Genomic DNA, 18326 nt, shown 5'->3' on the forward strand with positions numbered 1-18326 from the left:
GGCAACCCTCATGCTAGGGTCAAACCCCATCCCTTTGGCTCACAATCTTCACTCTTTCATTTTTCAGGACCACTCTGCCTGTAGCTACAAATTAAAAATGTGCTCCACAGCATGAACTCAATTTGTCTTCTCACTAACTTGTATCACAGTGTCTCTCAAATAAAGCTTAAGAGAACCAGCATGGCCAATATTCAGGCAAACTCCTACTAAAGATAGTCTAGCCAGAACAAAGCCTAGAGTGATCTCGGCAATTACAGACCGGTAAGTCTAACGTCAGTACCGGGCAAATTAGTCGAAACAATAGTTAAAAATAAAATTGTCAGACACATAGAAAAACAAACTGTTGAGCAATAGTCAACATGGTTTCTGTAAAGGGAAATTGTGTCTTACTAATCTATTAGAGTTCTTTGAAGGGGTCAACACACATATGGACAAGGGGGATCCAGTGGATATAGTGTACTTAGATTTCCAGAAAGCCTTTAACAAGGTCCCTCACCAAAGGCTCTTATGTAAATTAAGCTGTCATGGGATAAAAGGGAAGGTCCTTTCATGGACTGAGAACTGGTTAAAAGACAGGGAACGAAGGGTAGCAATAAATGGTAAATTGTCAGGCGTAACTAGTGGTGTTCCCCAAGGGTCAGTCCTAGGACCAATCCTATTCCATTTATTCATAAATGATCTGGAGAAAGGGGTAAACAGTGAGGTGGCAAAGTTTGCAGATGATACTAAACTGCTCAAGATAGTTAAGACCAAAGCAGATTGTGAAGAACTTCAAAAAGATCTCACAAAACTAAATGATTGGGCAACAAAATGGCAAATGAAATTTATTGTGGATAAATGTAAAGCAATGCACATTGGAAAAAACTCCAACTATACATACAATATGATGGGGGCTAATTTAGCTACAATGAGTCAGGAAAAAGATCTTGGAGTCATTGTGGATAATTCTCTGAAGATGTCCACGCAGTGTGCAGAGGTGGTCAAAAAAGCAAACAGGATGTTAGGAATCATAAAGGGGATACAGAATAAGACTGAGAATATATTATTGCCCTTATATAAATCCATGGTACGCCCACATCTGGAATACTGTGTACAGATGTGGTGGTCTCACCTCAAAAAAAGATATTCTAGCACTAGACAAGGTTCAGAAAAGGGCAACTAAAATGATTAGGGGTTTGGAGAGGGTCCCATATGAGGAAAGATTTAAGAGGCTAGGACTCTTCAGCCTGGAAAAGAGGAGACTAAGGGGGGATATGATAGAGGATATAAAATCATGAGTGATGTAGAGAAAGTGGATAAGGAAAAGTTATTTACTTATTCCCATAATACAAGAACTAGGGGTCACCAAATGAATTTAATAGGCAGCAGGTTTAAAACAAATAAAAGGAAGTTCTTCACACAGCACACAGTCAACTTGTGGAACTCCTTACCTGAGGAGGTTGTGAAGGCTGGGACTATAACAGTGTTTAAGAGAGAACTGGATAAATTCATGGCCGTTAAGTCCATAAATGGCTATTAGCCAGGATGGGTAAAGAATGGTGTCCCTAGCCTCTGTTCGTCAGAGGATGGAGATGGATGGCAGGAGAGAGATCACTTGATCATTACCCGTTAGGTTCACTGCCTCTGGGGTACCTGGCATTGGCCACTGTCAGTAGACAGATACTGGGCGAGATGGCCCTTTGGTCTAACCCAGTACAGCCGTTCTTATAATATTAATGCTAAAAAGTTAAATACAAAGAAGAATACTGAAATGATTTGTTGATAATTTCAAGATACAACTCACCACATGTAATGGTCTATATAAAAGGCAAGTTCCAAATACTTTGCCTAGCAGACTAACATAAATAGTTAGACAAGCTTCCAAAATATTTGCTGGCTAGTCCAAAATCTATTCTAATTAAAAAAAATAAAATAAAAAAAGCACTTAATAGTGGATTAGTTGCACAGCAGAAGTAAGATTGTTAGATGAAGTCAAAATAATTGATTTATAATGGTAGATTTGCTAATTTTGCATTAGTTAGTCAATACTAGAGTCACCCAATTACACAGAATACAGGAACAACATATGATAAATCTGGCAGCCTGCAAACAGTCCAAATATTTAGTCCTGGGGGAATTCTGCACCACTGCATGTCATAAATATATAGAGAAGGGTAGCATAAAATCTCTCCTTGGCAGCTGTAGTAAATCACTTTACCTGTAAGGGGTTAAGAAGCTCAAATAACCTAGCTGGTACCTGACCAGAAGGACCAATGAGGAAAGAAGATACTTTCAAATCTGGAGTGGGGTAGTGGGGGGGAAGAGAAGGTTTTGTTTGGGCTCTCCCTTTGTTGTTCCCTCTCCGGACAGAGAGAGAAGCCAAGCAGGTACAACATCTCCTGATAATATACCTGGAATATTCTATCTAAAATCACAGAAATTGTAAGTAAGGCAATGAAATGCATTAGGTTATCCTTTGTTTTAGCTTGTGAATTTTCCTGTGCTACAAAGGTAGTTTTATTCCTGCTTTTGTAACTGTGAAGCTAAGCCCAGAGGGCAGTCCTCTGTGTTTTTAATCTTTTTATTACCCTGTAAAGTTACCTTCCATCCTGATTTTGCAGATGTGATTCTTTTCCTTTTTTCTTTATAATAAAGTTCTTATTTTAAGAACCTGATTGATTTTAGTGTCCTGAAGATTAAGGGTCTGGTCTGTACTCACATTGCTAGGCTATTAGTTGGTATATTATTCTCAGTCCTTCCCAGGAAAGGGGCGGGAGGGGGTTCGGGATATTTTAGGGGGATAGGGATTCCAAGTGACTCTTCCCTGAATTTCTGTGTAAATCACTTGGTGGTGGCACCAATACCATCCAAGGACAAGGAAAGGAATTTGTGCCTTGGGGAAGTTTTTAACCTATGCTGGTAGAATATATACTTAGGGGGTCTTTCATGCGGGTCCCTACATCTGTATCCCAGAGTTCAGAGTGTGTGTGGGGTAGAACCCTGACACTGCACAATGCAGAATTCTGCAAAATTCCCCATTTCCCCTGCAGAAGTGGGGATGCAAAGCTGCTGGCTGCCTCTAGGGGCTGCTGGGGACTCTGCAGAGCCCAGCTCACAGTGAGCAGAATGCCCACGAGACCCAGCTCTGGCAAAAGGTGATGAAGGGCAGGACAGTAAAGAAGCTGGGGTGGGGGGTATTTAAAGAAATGAGAGATTTACAGATTAAAGCAGGCACACGCACACGCACACACACACACGCACGCTACAGTCTATGGTTCCAAAAGGTGACAGAGTTATAGTAATCAGTCAGCACTGAATGTCTTTAATGGCTAACTGAAAGGTAGACCCTAGAGATTTCTGCTTCTGCTTAGTAGCTACAGCCCAGTCAGAGTCCAAACAGCAAAAGAGAAAAATTTGTGTGTCTCTGTTTTATCTCCCTCTTCCAGCATTCAACCTGATGGGACAGGTTTTCTTACATATAGGACCTTCATGGGTGTGACATGGCATTAACCAAGTCTTTGTATCATGTTTCACAAGGGTCCATTCTTGACAGTCCTCCTTGATGGGTGATGAATCACTCCCCCAACTGGGTTCACAGGTTCAGAGCATGCATTTTTAGTTATAAAGCAAAACTGACATATCACCTTATAGCAAGAGATACAGATATTACAAGTTAAGTTGCTGCATATATTAATTTACAAGCATTCCACAAAGTCTAACACCTCCCTTGAACAATACTAACATACAGGTGAGCTGGTCTGGTTTCCAACTATGAATTTGTCAGTGCTCAGCTGATGCCTATAGCCCTGGCAAAAGCTGGCACCTGGTCTGCCAGCGTCACAGTCATATATTATGATAAAATACTTTCCATTTCAATAGTATCTCATGAGGATGTTAAACAGTAGCTACTACAGTATGACATTAAGTTAACTTTTGTACATAAATCAACAAGTTCAGATATCAAAGACCTGACTGAGGAGCTCACTGAACAGTGAAAGTTGATTTTCAGAGGACAGGAAGAAAGCTAATGTTATGCCAGTATTTTAAAAGGATAAATGGGATGACCTGGCTAATTTTTGGCTTGTCAGCCTGACCTCGATCACAGGAAAAATAATGCAACAGCTGATCTGAGACAGATTAATAAAAAATTAAAGGAGGATAACATAATTAATGCCGATCAACATGGATTTATGAAAATAGATCCTGTCGAACTAGATTTTTAAAGAAAATGAGATTACAGCTTGGTTGATAAAAGATAATAGTGTTGATATTAGGGCTTTTGATTAATCACAGTTAGCTCATGTGATTGACTCAAAAATTAACCGCAATTAAAAATATTAATCTCGATTAATCGCAGTTTTAATCATACTGTTAAACAATAAAATACCAATTGAAATTTATTACATTTTTTGGATATTTTTCTACATTTTCAAATATATTGATTTCAGTTACAACACAGAATACAAAGTGTACAGTGCTCACTTTATATTATTTTCTATTACAAATATTTTCACTGTAAAAATGATAAAACAAATAGTATTTTTCAGTTCACCTCATACAAGTACTGTAGTGCAATCTCTATCATGCAAGTGCAATTTACAATATAGGGGTTTTTTTGGTTACATAACTGCACTCAAAAACAAAACAATGTAAAACTTTAGAACCTACAAGTTCACTCAGTCCTACTTCTTGTTCAGCCAATCGCTAAAACAAACAAGTTTGTTTACATTTATGGGATATAATGTTGCCCGCTTCTTATTTACAATATCAGCTGAGAGTGAGAACAGTCATTCACATGGCACTTTTGTAGCCGGCATTGAAAGGTATTTATGTGCCAGATACATTAAACATTCATACGCCCCTTCATGCTTCGACCATGCTTCCATGCTGATGATGCTTGTTAAAAAAATAAGGGGTCAACTAAATTTGTGACTGAAGTCCTTAGGGGAGACTTGTTGGTCTCCTGCTCTGTTTTACCCACATTCTGCATATATTTCATGTTATAGCAGTCTCGATGACAACCACCCAGCACATTGTTATTTTAAGAATACTTTCACGGCAGATTTGACAAAAAAGCTTCAGCAATCGACCCAAGTTTTAGGAATCTGAAGTACCATCCAAAATCAGAGAGGTGAGGCGTAGACCATGCTTTCAGAAGTCTTAAAAGAGCAACACTCCGATGCGGGAACTACAGAACCCGAACCACCGAAAAAGAAAATCAACCGTCTGCTAGTGGCATCTGACTCAGATGATGAAAATGAACATGTGTCAGTCTACATTGCTTTGCATTATTATCAAGCAGAACCAATCATCAGCACGGATGCATGTCCTCTAGAATGGAGGTTGGAGCATGAAGGGATTTATGAGTCTTTAGTGCATTTGGCATGTAAATATCTTGCGAGGCCAGCTACAACATTGTAACGCGAATGCCTGTTCTCACTTTCATTGTAAACAAGACAGCAGGCAGCATTATCTCCCCTAAATGTAAAGAAACTTGTTTGTCTGAGCAATTGGCTGAACAAGAAGTAGGACTGAGTGGACTTGTAGGCTCTAAAGTTTTACATTGTTTTGTTTTTGGATGCACGTTTTTTGTACATAATTCTACATTTGTAAGTTCAACTTTCATGATAAAGAAATTGCACTAAAGTACTTGTAATGGGGGAACTGAAAAATACTATTTCTTTTGTTTTCTTACAGTGCCAAGATTTGTAATAAAAAATAAATATAAAGTGAGCACTGTACACTTTGTATTCTGTATTGTGACTGAAATCAACATTTGATAATGTGGAAAACATCCAAAATATTTAAATAAATGGTATTCTATTGTTTAACAGTGCAATCGCTTGACAGCCCTAGTTGATATAATCTATTAAATCTTCTGTAAGACATTTGACTTGGTACTGCACAACACTTTGATTAAGACACTAGAAAAACATAAAATCAATATGGCATACATCAAATGGATTAAAAAGTGGCTAACTGACAAATCCCAACATAATAATTGAGCAGGTTTATTTCTATACGGGCCCTGCAGATATCAGTTCTTGGCCCTATGCTATTTGACATTTTTATCAATGATCTGGAAGAAAACAATCACTGAAAGTTTGCAGATGACAAAAGTTGAGGGAATAGTAAATAATGGAGGGAACAGATCGCTGAGCGCGCGTGAACTGAACCATTTGGAAAGCCGGGTGCAAACACTGTGCGTTTCAGTATGGCCAAATGTAAGGTCAAACATCTTGGAACAAAGCATGTAGGCCATACTTACAGGATGGGGGACTAACCTGGGAAGCAGGGACTCTGAAAAGGATTTGGGAGTCATGGTGAACATGAGGATCCCAGTGTGGCCAAAAGAGTTAATCTAATGCTATCCTTGGATGCATAAACAGGGGAATATTGACAAGGAGTAGAGAGGTTATTTTACCTCTGTATTTGGCACTGGTGCGACTGCTACTAGAATACTGTGCTCAGTTCTGGTGTTCACAATTCAAGAAAGACCTCAAAAAAAACAGAGAGGGTTCAGAGAAGAGGCACAACGACGACTGAAGGAATGGAAAACACACCTGAGAGTGAGCTATGGAAGGAGCTCAATCTATTTTGTTTAACAAAGCTAAGGAGTGACCTGATCCCAGTCTATAAATACCTACCTGGGGAAAAAACATTTGATAATGAGCAATTCAAGCTAGCCTATGAAGGTATAACAATATCCGATGGCTGCAAGTTGAGGATAGACAATTTCAGACTGGAAAGAAAAAGGTACAAATATTTGGCAGTGACTAGTTAACCATTTGAAAAAAATGTACCAAAGGTTGTATTGGATTCTCCATTACTGGCAATATAGAAATCAAGATCGGAAGTTTTTCTAGAAGTTGCGCTATAGTTCAAACAGGATTTAATTCAGGCAAGTTTTATGGCTTGTATTAACCAAGAAGTCAGACTAGATGATAATAGAGGCCCCTTCAGTATTTATTATCTATGAGTCTAAGGATGCCTAATTCTCTGCTTCAGAAGAAAAATCAGCATAAATCAGCTGAAAAACCTCAGGGACTGTGCTAATATTAAAAAAGCCTCAGGGGCAGGCTGCTGTCCTTTCATGTGACTTATCCTCTTCTCCTCAGTCATGTTATCTCTGCTATTGGTGAATCTCTATGGGCAAGAGCTTGCACTTGAATCAAAGGGATTTACTGCTCTCCTGAGGGATCACCCAAGGAATGCACTGTTTGCAGCTGTATGGAGAGAAGCACACTGCTGACAAGGATTCCTTCTGCTAGACTAAAGCCAGAGGTCCGCATGAGCTTGCATGGCCACATTGCACTGCTCCTTATAATTATGGGGATTATGCTTAGCAAGACCCTGATGCCCTAGCTCTGCTTCTTGATCTGCCCGCCCCCGCCCTCCTCCCCCCAGTCAGTGCAGAGAGTCCTGGAGACAAGTCTCAGAGCATGGTCCCCTCAAATTTGTCTCTAACCTTACAAAAGGCTACCAGCTTCATAAAGGTCCGATTTGCTAAGGTGTTCTCCTCGTCCCTCTTCTCCAAAGGACTGACTCAGAATCCAGAACTTTTGACACAGGGATATCAATAAGCTTATCCTTAAAATGAACAAGTGTGAAGAGGTGAAAACTCAGGGCCTTGGCTCCCCAATAAGGTCCCCTCTACTCCTAATGAATTGAAGAGCAGGACAAATATTTCCTTTCAGTACTCCACTTTTTCCAAGGAGGTCATAATGCAGATTGGCGAGGGATAAGGAAGTATCATTTCCAGGGTCTCTGCTAACCCATGTACAATTCTTAAAGAAATGCTGGAAAAATATGGTTCTTCCCCCGCAGGGTAACCTACAAGTGCTCCTTGGTTGAAGTTACACCCCCACCCCACATCGCCATGCTGTGCATACAACTGCCCCCAAGGAGTGGACAAGTGAGCAGAAACCTTTCACTTCAACAGGCTACTTTGATTTCCAGGGCCTGTAGGTTTTCCCTTGAAAGGAAATAAATGTTAAAGGCATTTTTCCTGTAACTATGGACCTGATATCAGTTGCTGATGTTTCCTGGCAGTCTCCTACTAATGGGATCAGGTAGCAGGCTTGCCAGAAGGGCTCTAATCAGCTTAAACTCATTTCTCTCTGGTTTTGAGAGCCTTTGTTGTGACTGTAGTTGATTAGATCTCCTGGGAACTTTTTGTTCACGCCTCTGCTGCACTTCGATGAGGTTATTTTCCTGCACTTCAAGCCCTGATTTCCTTCTGCTAATACAGAGAAAGAAAAAACACATCCACCATATTTAGACTTCAACAATAGGCCAAGGACATTCCTGTTTCAGGCAACATCTGAAGACCACTGGTTTTTCAGCAAGTTCCTTATGATGAAGAATTTCGTAACTATCAAGCAAGCTGCATATGTCTCACGATGATGCTTCCATAACTGGGGCTAGACCTTTAAGGATCATGTAAGAATCTTTTTCCATTATTACTCCAGGTTAAAAAGGTCTTTTGGAAGATGCCTCCAGTGGCTCAAAAGCAAGCATCATTCCAGAAGTTAATGTGAACTGATGAACATTTTAAAAGAATGGCACCATCCAAACTGGCATAAAACCAACATTAGATGATCACCGTCAGACACAGTTCTCCAAGACAGATTGCCATGCCTTTGGATGGTCAGAAAATGGTCAGACTGCTATAAGCAAAATCGCTGATGCAAAACCACTTTGCACTATAGTGAACAGCTTCACAGTTCTGGTTCACCAGATACATCATTCTATCAGATTACAAATGCTGTCTGTGATGTGCACTGAGATGAATCTTTCAAGACATGCAAGATGTTGTCACGAAACACCAGTTACCTGAGATCGTTACATGAGGCTGTCAATTCATGAACAGAGTTACATACAATTAACACTTTCAGTTCAATAGTACCTGCAGAAACAGAACATATGTTGCTTTTTGGGCTACGTGTATCCCCCCATGAAAAAACTGGAGAAGAGAAGACAGACGGGGAGATGATAACAGCTTTCAAGTACATAAAAGGTTGTTACAAAGAGGAGAGAGAAAACTGTTCTTGTTAACCTCTGAGGACAGGACAAGAAGCAATGGACTTAAATTGTAGCAAAGGAGGTTTAGGTTGGACAGTAGAAAAATTTCCTGTCAGGCTAGTTGGAACACTGGAATAAATTGCCTAGGGAGAAGGAGATTCCACAATCATTGGAGGTTTATAAGAGCAGGCTAGACAAGCACCTTTATGGGATGGTCTACATCAGAGGTTCTCAAACTGTGGTCCACGAGCTCCATTCAGGTGGTCCGTAGTTTGCCCACCTCTGCCTTAGAGGGAACTAACTATGGCCCATGGGACACATCCAGCCCGTGGGACTGTCCTGCCCGGCCCCTGAGCACCTGGCTGGGCAGCTAGCTCACAACCCCTCCCCCGCAGCCATGCCGCCATGTGGGCAGCGCTGTGGGAGGCTAGGCTGCACGCTCATGAGGCGTGACTCCAGACATGCTGCTCTGAGAGGCATGGTAAGGGAGCTGGGGGGTTGGATATGGGGCAGGGATCCTGGGGGGCAGTCGGGGCAGGGAGCAGGGGGCAGTTGGATGGGGCAGAGGTTCGGGAGGGCAGGGGATGGGGAACGGGGGATTGGATAGGGAGTGGGGTCCCAGGGGTCCTGTCAGGGGATGGGGCTGTGGATAGGGGTCGGGGCAGTCAGGGGACAGGAAGCATTGGATTGGGGTGGGGTCCCGTGGGACGGTTAGGGGCTGAGGTCCTGAGAGGGAGAGGTGAGAGGACAAGGATTGGGGGGGGGGTTGGATGGGGCATTCTGAGGGGGGAAATCAAGGGGCAGAAAGTGGGAGGAGTCAGATAGGGGGCAGGAGCCAGGCTGTTTAGGGGGCACAGCCTTCCCAACCCGGCCCTCCATACAGTTTCACACCCTGCTGTGGCCCTCGGGCCAAAAAGTTTGCCCACCCCTGCTCTAAGGTGAGTGCCTGGGTTGCCGTACATGAGAGAATGATGGACCACCCACCTAATTAGTGGAGCTGTGCAGGCGTGGCTCCACTAATTAGGTACCTGGACCCTGAAGAAGACGCACGTGAGGTGGTGGCCTTGTGAGGATAGGTGGAAGGGGGCAGTGGGATGAGAAGAGGGGGTGGGGGGAATTTGGGACATGCAGGGCTGCAGGGGCCAGAGAAAGAGGCAACTTTCCCCAGCTCCAGGGCTGTGGCTGCCGGGGAGAGACAGCCCTTTTTCCCAGCCTCAGCTCTGTGGCAGGGAAGAGACCCTCCTTATTCCCAGCTCCAGCTCGGGGGCTGCTGTGGTGGTGGAGAGAGGGCACATCCATCGCATTAGAAAGGTAAGACTACTGATATTAAAATACAAGTTGTGTGCTTTCATTAGTAGAACAAAAACCTTTTTCTTATATAGTGCTTTTATCCAATGCGTTTTATGATAGTTAGCTAATGGTACAAAATATTTGGAAAGATCTTTAAGTGGTCAGCTAAGACCATCACCAATTTTCAAGTGGTTGGTGAAAAAAAAAAAAAAGTTTGAGAACCACTAGTCTACATAATACTTAGTCCTGACTTGAGTGCAAGTGACTGGACTAGAAGACCTCTCAAGGTCCCTTCCAGTCCTATGATACTATGTTTGCATTCCCCTCTAAATTATATCAGGAAATGAAGACCGTCTGTAGCTAATACTGAGTCTTCTCCCTGGATTTGCTCTCTTTTTAAGCGAAGGTATAAGTTGTACAATCAAGATGGTCAAAAGTTCAAAATACAAAGTAGGGAGATAAGAGATGTACAAGTAGATAAAAAGCCAAGAGTCAAAAGGCCATAGGTAGGTATCACATGGTTTTAGCCATTCAATAGCCTTGGGGTCAGCAGTATGGAATTTGGAAAGTCCTCGCTGATAGGCCAGCATGGGACAAGCAGCTATTCAGTATGTGTGCAGCGTCCTCAACTGCACCCCAACTACACAGAGGCCTGTCCCTGAGTCCCCAGGTGTGGTAATTTGCTGCACACCTCACCATCCCTCATCTGAAATAGTTGAGCTTGCATCAGAGACAGCCTCCCATCAGGCTGTGTGTCGAGGCTCATTCCCTTTTTCCTTATCACTATGTGGCAGTGTCCACCATAGAGATGGTTTGTAACAGTCATAAAATCATAGGATCATAGAAGATTAGGGTTGGAAGAGATCTCAGGAGGTCATCTAGTCCAATCCCCTGCTCAAAGCAGGACCAAACACCAGCTTTGTTAAGCTGGGCCTTAAAAGCCCCTAAGGATGGAGATTCCACCACCTCTCTAGGTAACCCATTCCCGTGCTTTATCATCCTCCTAGTGAAATAGTTTTTCCTAATATCCAACCTAGACCTCCCCTACTTCAACTTGAGACCATCATTCCTTATTCTGTCATCTGTCACCACTGAACAGCCTAGCTCCATCCTCTTTGGAACCCCCTTTCAGGTAGTTTAAGGCTGCTACCAAATCCCCCCTCACTCTTCTCTTCTGCAGACTAAATAAGCCCAGTTCCCTCAGCCTCTCCTCGTAAGTCATGTGCCCCAGTCCCCTAATCATTTTTGTTGCCCTCTGCTGGACTCTCCAATTTGTCCAAATCCTTTCTACAGTGGGGGACCCAAATCTGGAAGCAGTACTCCAGATGTGGCCTTACCAGTGCCAAATAGAGGGAAATAATCACTTCCCTTGATCTGCTGGCAATGCTCCTACTAATGCAGCCCAATATGCCATTAGCCTTCTTGGCAACAAGGGCACACTGTTGACTCATACCCTGCTTCTTGTCCACTGTAATCCCCCAGGTTTGTTTCTGCAGAACTGCTGCTTAGCCAGTTGGTTCCCCCAGCCTGCAGTAGTGCATGGGATTCTTCTGTCCTAAGTGCAGGACTCCGCATTTGTCCTTATTGAATCTCATCAGATTTCTTTTGGTCCAATCCTCCAATTTCTCTAGGTCTCTCTGGACCCTATCTACCTCGTCCCACAGCTTAGTGTCATCCGCGAAATTGCTAAGGTGCAATCCATCCCATCATCCGGATCATTAATGAAGATATTGAACAAAACTGGCCCCAGGACTGATCCCTGTGGCACTCCACTTGGTATCGGCTGCCAACTAGACATCAAGCCGTTGATCACTACCCTTTGACCCCAACAATCTAGCCAGCTTTCTATCCACCTTATAGTCTACTCATCCAATCCACACTAACTTGCTGGCAAGAATACTGTGTGAGATCGTACCAAAGCTTTGTTAAAGTCAAGGTATATCATGTACTCCGCTTTCCCCATGTCCACAGAGCCAGTTATCTCATCATAGATGAGAATCAGATTGGTCAGGCATGACTTGCTCTTGGTGAATCCAAGTTGACTGTTCCTGATCACTTTCCTCTCCAAGTGCTTCAAAATGGATTCCTTGAGGACCTGCTCCATGAGGTGAGGCTGACCAGTCTGTAGTTGCTTGGATTCTCCTTCTTCCCTTTTTTAAACATGGGCACTAATATTTGCTTTTTTCCAATCATCCAGGACCTCCCCTGATTGCCATGAGTTTTCAAAGATAATGGCCAATGGCTCTGCAATCATACCAGCCGACTCCCTCAACAACCTCTGATGCATTAGATCTGGACCCATAGACTTGTGCACGTCTAGCTTTTCTAAATAGTCCTTAACCTGTTCTTTCACCACTGAGGGGTGCTCACCTCCTCCCCATATTGTACTGCACAGTGCAGAAGTCTGGGAGCTGACCTTGTCAGTGAAGACTGAGGCACTGAGTACTTCAGCTTTTTCCACATCACCTGTCACTAGTTTGCCTCCCCCATTCAGTAAGAGTCCCACACTTTCCCTGACTATCCTGCTGCTAACATACTTGTAGAAACCTTTCTTGTTACCCTTCACATCCCTTGCTAGATGCAACTCCAACTGTGCTTTGGCTTTCCTGATTACACCTCTGCATGCTCGAGCAATATTTTTATATTCCTCCCTTGTCATCTGTCCAAGTTTCCACTTCTTATAAACTTCCTTTTTGCATTTAAGCTCACCGAAGATTTCTGTTGTTAAGCCAAGCTGGTCGCCTGCCATATTTACTATTCTTTCTGCACATCGGGATGTTTTGTTCCTGCACCCTCAATAAGGCTTCTTTAAAATACAGCCAGCTCTCCTGTACTCCTTTCTCCCTTATATTAGCCTCCTAGAGGATCCCGCCCACCAGTTCCCCGAAGGAGTCAAAGTCTGCTTTTCTGAAGTCCAGAGTCCGTATTCTGCTGCTCTCCTTTTTCCCTTTTGTCAGGATTCTGAACTCGACCATCTCATGGTCACTGCTTCCCAGGTTGCCACCCTCTTCTACTTCCCCTACCAATTCTTCCCTGTTTGTGAGCAGCAGGTCAAGAGAAGCACGGCCCCTAGTTGGTTCCTCCAGCACTTACACCAGGAAGTTGTCCCCAAGACTCTCCAAAAACATCCTGGATTGTCTGTGCACAGCTGTATCGCCCTCCCAGAAGATGTCAGGGTGACTGAAGTCCCCATGAGAACCAGGTCCTGTGATCTGGAAACTTCTGTTAGTTGTCCAAAGAAAGCCTCGTTTATCTCATCCTCCTGGTCTGGTAGTCTATAGCAGACGCCCACCACAACATCACCCTTGTTGCTCTCACCGCTAAACTTAACCCAAAGACTCAACAGGCTTTTCTCCAGATGGGCACTAATATTTCATACTGGAGCTCTGAGCAATCATACTGCTCTCTTACATACAGTGCAACTCGTCCACCTTTTCTCCCTTGCCTGACCTTCCTGAACAGTTTATACCCATCCATGACAGTGCTCCAGTCATGTGAGTTATTCCACCAAGTCTCTGTTATTCCAATCACATCATACATAATTCCTTGACTGTGCCAGGACTTCCAATTCTTTCTGCTTGTTTCCAAGGCTTCTTTCGTGTACAGGCACCTAAGATAACACGCCGATTGCCCTACTGTCTCAGTATGAATCAGGAGTCCACATAGGTCATCTACTGAAGAGTCAGTGGCAAGGCACCCAACCATATATCTTTGAAAAGTGGCAATTGTGGTACCTCTTGGATTTTGTGAAGGAGGTTCTTTGCAGCAATATAATGCCTGATGTTAGGAGGTGGGATATTAGAGAGGACTGGTAGCCAGTGTTTGCTGGTCTCACAGCCTATTATTATTATTTGATTCAGTTGTACATCAACTAGCTTTGTGTGGGAAGAGTTTAATACAGGTGTACAGTATTCTTTCACGGAGTAGTGGAGAACTAGTACCAAACTGTGCACATTAGCTCCCTAAATTGAGCTTCCAAGCTTATTTAGAAAGCCATTACTGCTCTTAATTTTCTGAGCTACCTTTGTGAAGTAGTCCTTGTAGGTTAATGTGTGAACTCCAGTTACTCTTAGATATACTGGCTTTGGGTCATATGCCAGTTGCTCTCCATTCAAGATGTTGAGTTCTTGAAGTATTAGTGTGATTGAGATGGAAGAATGACAACACTGTCATTAACACTCTAGACTAAAGTCTCCACTTCTTGCAATAGGCACTGATGGCTGCCATGTCTTAGTTCAGGTTGTCAATCTTTCTGAAGTCTCTTGAACCTAGGCAGATGTTATCTGCACACTTGAATGGCCTTGAGATTGTTGGAGGCAGATCATTGGTAAATATGTTGGAAAAAATTTGGGACAAGAACAGATCCTTGAGGGAATCCATTCTTCTCGTTCTCCATGTGCTCAGTTTATTGCCTTAGCACCACTTGGAATTGTCTGTTTTGAAGCATTTCCATAACCATTACAACCCACAGAGATTTTGACATCTTGACCAGCAGACCAATGTGCCAGATGGTATCATATGCTGCTACTCCTGTCATCATCTGTTGGAAACTATTTTCTATGTAAGTGGTAAAGAGCATGAACTTGGTCACAAGTGCTCCTATTAAGTCTGAAGCCTGCCTGATCACCACCCAGAGCTTGTTCTACCATGGGCATGAGTTGTTGCTGAGATAGTCACACTAGAAGTTTGTAAGCACACCTCAGAAGTGATACTGGACAGCAGCTAGCTGGAAAGGAATGGCCCTTTCCTGGTTTCTTTCTGCTATATCTTAGGCATCTTGTTCTTTTGGATGACACAGTATATGAAAATTGACAGCCATTTTGTGCTCCTCTTAGCAAGATGTAGCAGCATTTCTTGTACAGTCTTATCAAGGCCACCTGCTTTTCCTGCTTTCTTGAGGCTCAGTGCTCTCTCCACTTGTTCCGTGGAGGAAGGCTGGACGATGTCTTCCTCACAGAATGGTCCCACCTGTGAGTATCAGCTCCATTTCCTCTTTACTGATTCTTCAAAGGGCTTGTTTCTGTTGGCTTTTGCTATATTAGTTAGGCATGTAGTGATGCTGTTTGGAGACACTTTCTTGACTTGTTGATAGTGGTTTCTGTGCTGCAACAAGATTCTTTTAAAGTAACCATACTTCCTGCTATACCGTATGTCCATATTTGACGTAACTTCTCACTAACGTTCCTTGTGACAGATATTAGGGCTGCCAAGATGGTTTGCTTCTTTGAGTTACCCAATTTCCCACAGTGCTTCAGAAGTTCTGCTCATTCTTCATTTAAGTAGGGTATATAAGTCTCTTGGTAGGCATGTGGAATGGATTTAATGGCTGCTTTAAAGATTTCTTTGGAGAGGCGAGTGTAAGCATTTTCTGCAGAGGCATTATATGGTATGCACACTATATACTCACTGGTCAGCTCTGAGTATTTTTTTTCCAGTCTGCTCTTCTACAGTTCCACTGCAATCAAGGGATAGTGGTTATTATGGAGATTGTCATTTCTATCTGAGCAAGAAGAGGATGGTACTGGCTGCTTGGGAGCCTGGTAACAGTTGGCCCTGCTGAGGCGACCCAACTGAGGTCAGGAGAGCAACCCTGCTTCCACTGTGCAGAGAAAAAGGTGACTGACTGTGTAGGGTCATGCAAGAGAGATAGATCACTTAGAGAAGTCCAGTCTATGGATCCAGTCCATTTTTGTCAGATTCTCTGCAGCTCCATGAGGTGTGGTGGCTATTTAAGTCTCCAGCATAGGACAGATGGATGTTGACGTGCTGGTAAAAGTGAAGTGTTCCAGGTTTTATCAAGAGGTTTACAAACATTCACAACTTCAAGTTGATCAACTTTTGCATTGATACTGTGAAGGGAAAGTAGTTGGTAAGGCAGTGGTGTGCAAACTTTTCCAGTCATTCCCCCCACCCCTTACCAGTAATGGAATCTGATTGGCTAAACAAGAAATAGGACTGAGTGGACTTGTAGGCTCTAAAGTTTTATATTGTTTTATTTTTGAGTGCCGTTACGTAAAAAAAATAATTCTACACTTGCAAGCTGCATTTTCACAATACAGAGCTTGCACTACAGTACTTATATTAGGTGAACTGAAAAGTACTATTCTCTTTTACAGCACAAATATTTGTAATAAAAATAATATAAAGTGAGCACTGGACACTTTGTATTCTTTGTTGTAAATGAAATCAATATATTTGAAAATGTAGAAAACATCCAAAAACATTTAGGTATTCTATTAACAGATTAATACTGCGATTACTCATGATTAATTCTTTTAATCTCACGATTGAGATTCTTTTTAAAAATCATCTGACAGCCCTATTTTGAATGTTTTATGGGAGTTTTTTGTTTGTGATGTGAAACTTGGAATTTTTAAGCTAACATTTACACATACATATTTGAAAACTACAACATAGTAAGTAATAAATTATCTCAACCATAATTCCACGTCAATGATGCTTTTTTGCCTGGGAACTTCCTTGGGTTACAAAAATATTTATGAATTGTTCAGTGATGGTAATTCCTGTGGCTTATGCAAGAACTTCAGTGGCCTTGCAAGATGGACAGAAATGGACCTCATTATTTTCCAGATAACTTCTTGCCTCTTCGGCTAGTCCCACCCCCATATGTGAATTTCCTTATTTCAGTCTTTCCTGACCAGCCCCACTTGCACCCCACTCATTCACACACATTTTACCGATAAGTACTTCTACACACTTTTTAAAAACTACCAGTATATACAAAGCATGCACTTGTAAATGATGTGAATTATATTCATTTGTGCATTCTTAAGTGTATATACATTCCTCCATATTCTAGGCAGAGAGGGAAGCAGCTCCCACAATAAGTGGTTTGCAAGCTCTTACATTTGCATTTTTTTTTTTTTTGTAAACAACTTTGTCAGACTGCTTGGGCTGACATTTCCAATGTCAGGTATCTGTCTCGAGCTGAATTTGTGTTTCAGAATTTCAGCAAAAACTATTCAGCCATCTCAGAAAACCATGTTAGTGAAAAATAAGTTTTTCCCATGTTGAAATGTCCTTACAACTATTTTACTGAGAAGCTCTAGAACCTCTATGCTTTGGACCAGATCCTTGAAATTTAGCTGGCGATCACTTTACTTGGAGGACCAGATATGGCCTTAGAGAGAGGGACTGAGGGGAAAAAACTGAGCAGGAAGCTAACCTGGACACTAGGGTATGGTGCTGGTGGCAGCCAATAGGCTAGAGACTCAGGCAGTGGAGAAAGGATGAAGGGAGAAAGCTAGCAAGTAGCAGAGACTAGGAAGGTGATGGATACCTAATGGATGAGGTAATGAGAAGCAGGTGTGCAGTGTAATTGTAGCTGTGTGGGTCCCAGGAGATTAGAGAGACAAGGTGGTGAGATAATATCTTACTGGACCAACTTCTGTTGGAGAGAAAGACAAGCTATCGAAATTTGATTGGCTGGAGATTTCTGTTGGTGAGAAGGAGGCAGTCAGTGGAGGAAGCTTAAGAGATGGACTCCAGGAAAGGGAGAAGGAAGAAGGAAACCAATCTGTAACAGGGTGTAGTAGTTCAGTTAATGCACCAAGGGACAGCTTGCCCAGAGGGAGTGGGAAGGGAGAAGAGGTGGCTAGAGGAAACAAATTAGTAGGAAATGGTGGGAGTGGAATGCAAACTTGATTGCAAGATACTTGGGAAATTGCTCCACAATGGCTAAAATGATTCAGAACTCTTAGAGCAACAGCAGCCTCTATATAGAGTTGTTCCTACTCAATAAGCACTAACACCAACAGGCTGCCAATATTCAAATCTGAATCAAACAGGATTTGGAAATCCATCCAATTCTTAGTCAAAAACCAGCTGTATGCCTGGAATATACTGTAGGGACGGACAGCTTCCAGAGGTAACAATTGCACGAAGTGACCAGTGTCATTTTAGGTCATACTGTATTAGAAGTAAATTTTATTTTAACATGCATAATTTAAAAGTAACAGCATGGAAAGTACATCATACTGAGATACCATATAAATTATAGAGAGCAATGGGGA

At 42.5% G+C, this 18326-nt stretch overlaps 2 protein-coding genes across 5 annotated transcripts in view; one reads left to right on the forward strand and one right to left on the reverse strand.

The window, feature by feature from the left end:
• The window catches only part of PPP2R3A (protein phosphatase 2 regulatory subunit B''alpha), a 767863-nt gene that overhangs the window by 115000 nt on the left and 634537 nt on the right, over positions 1-18326 (forward strand). The gene's annotated exons all lie outside the window — the stretch shown is intronic.
• The window catches only part of VPS8 (VPS8 subunit of CORVET complex), a 231457-nt gene that overhangs the window by 32151 nt on the left and 180980 nt on the right, over positions 1-18326 (reverse strand). The window lies entirely within an intron of this gene.

This window comes from Gopherus flavomarginatus, chromosome 8 (assembly GCF_025201925.1).
Source record: "Gopherus flavomarginatus isolate rGopFla2 chromosome 8, rGopFla2.mat.asm, whole genome shotgun sequence".
NCBI classification, from domain to species: domain Eukaryota; kingdom Metazoa; phylum Chordata; order Testudines; family Testudinidae; genus Gopherus; species Gopherus flavomarginatus.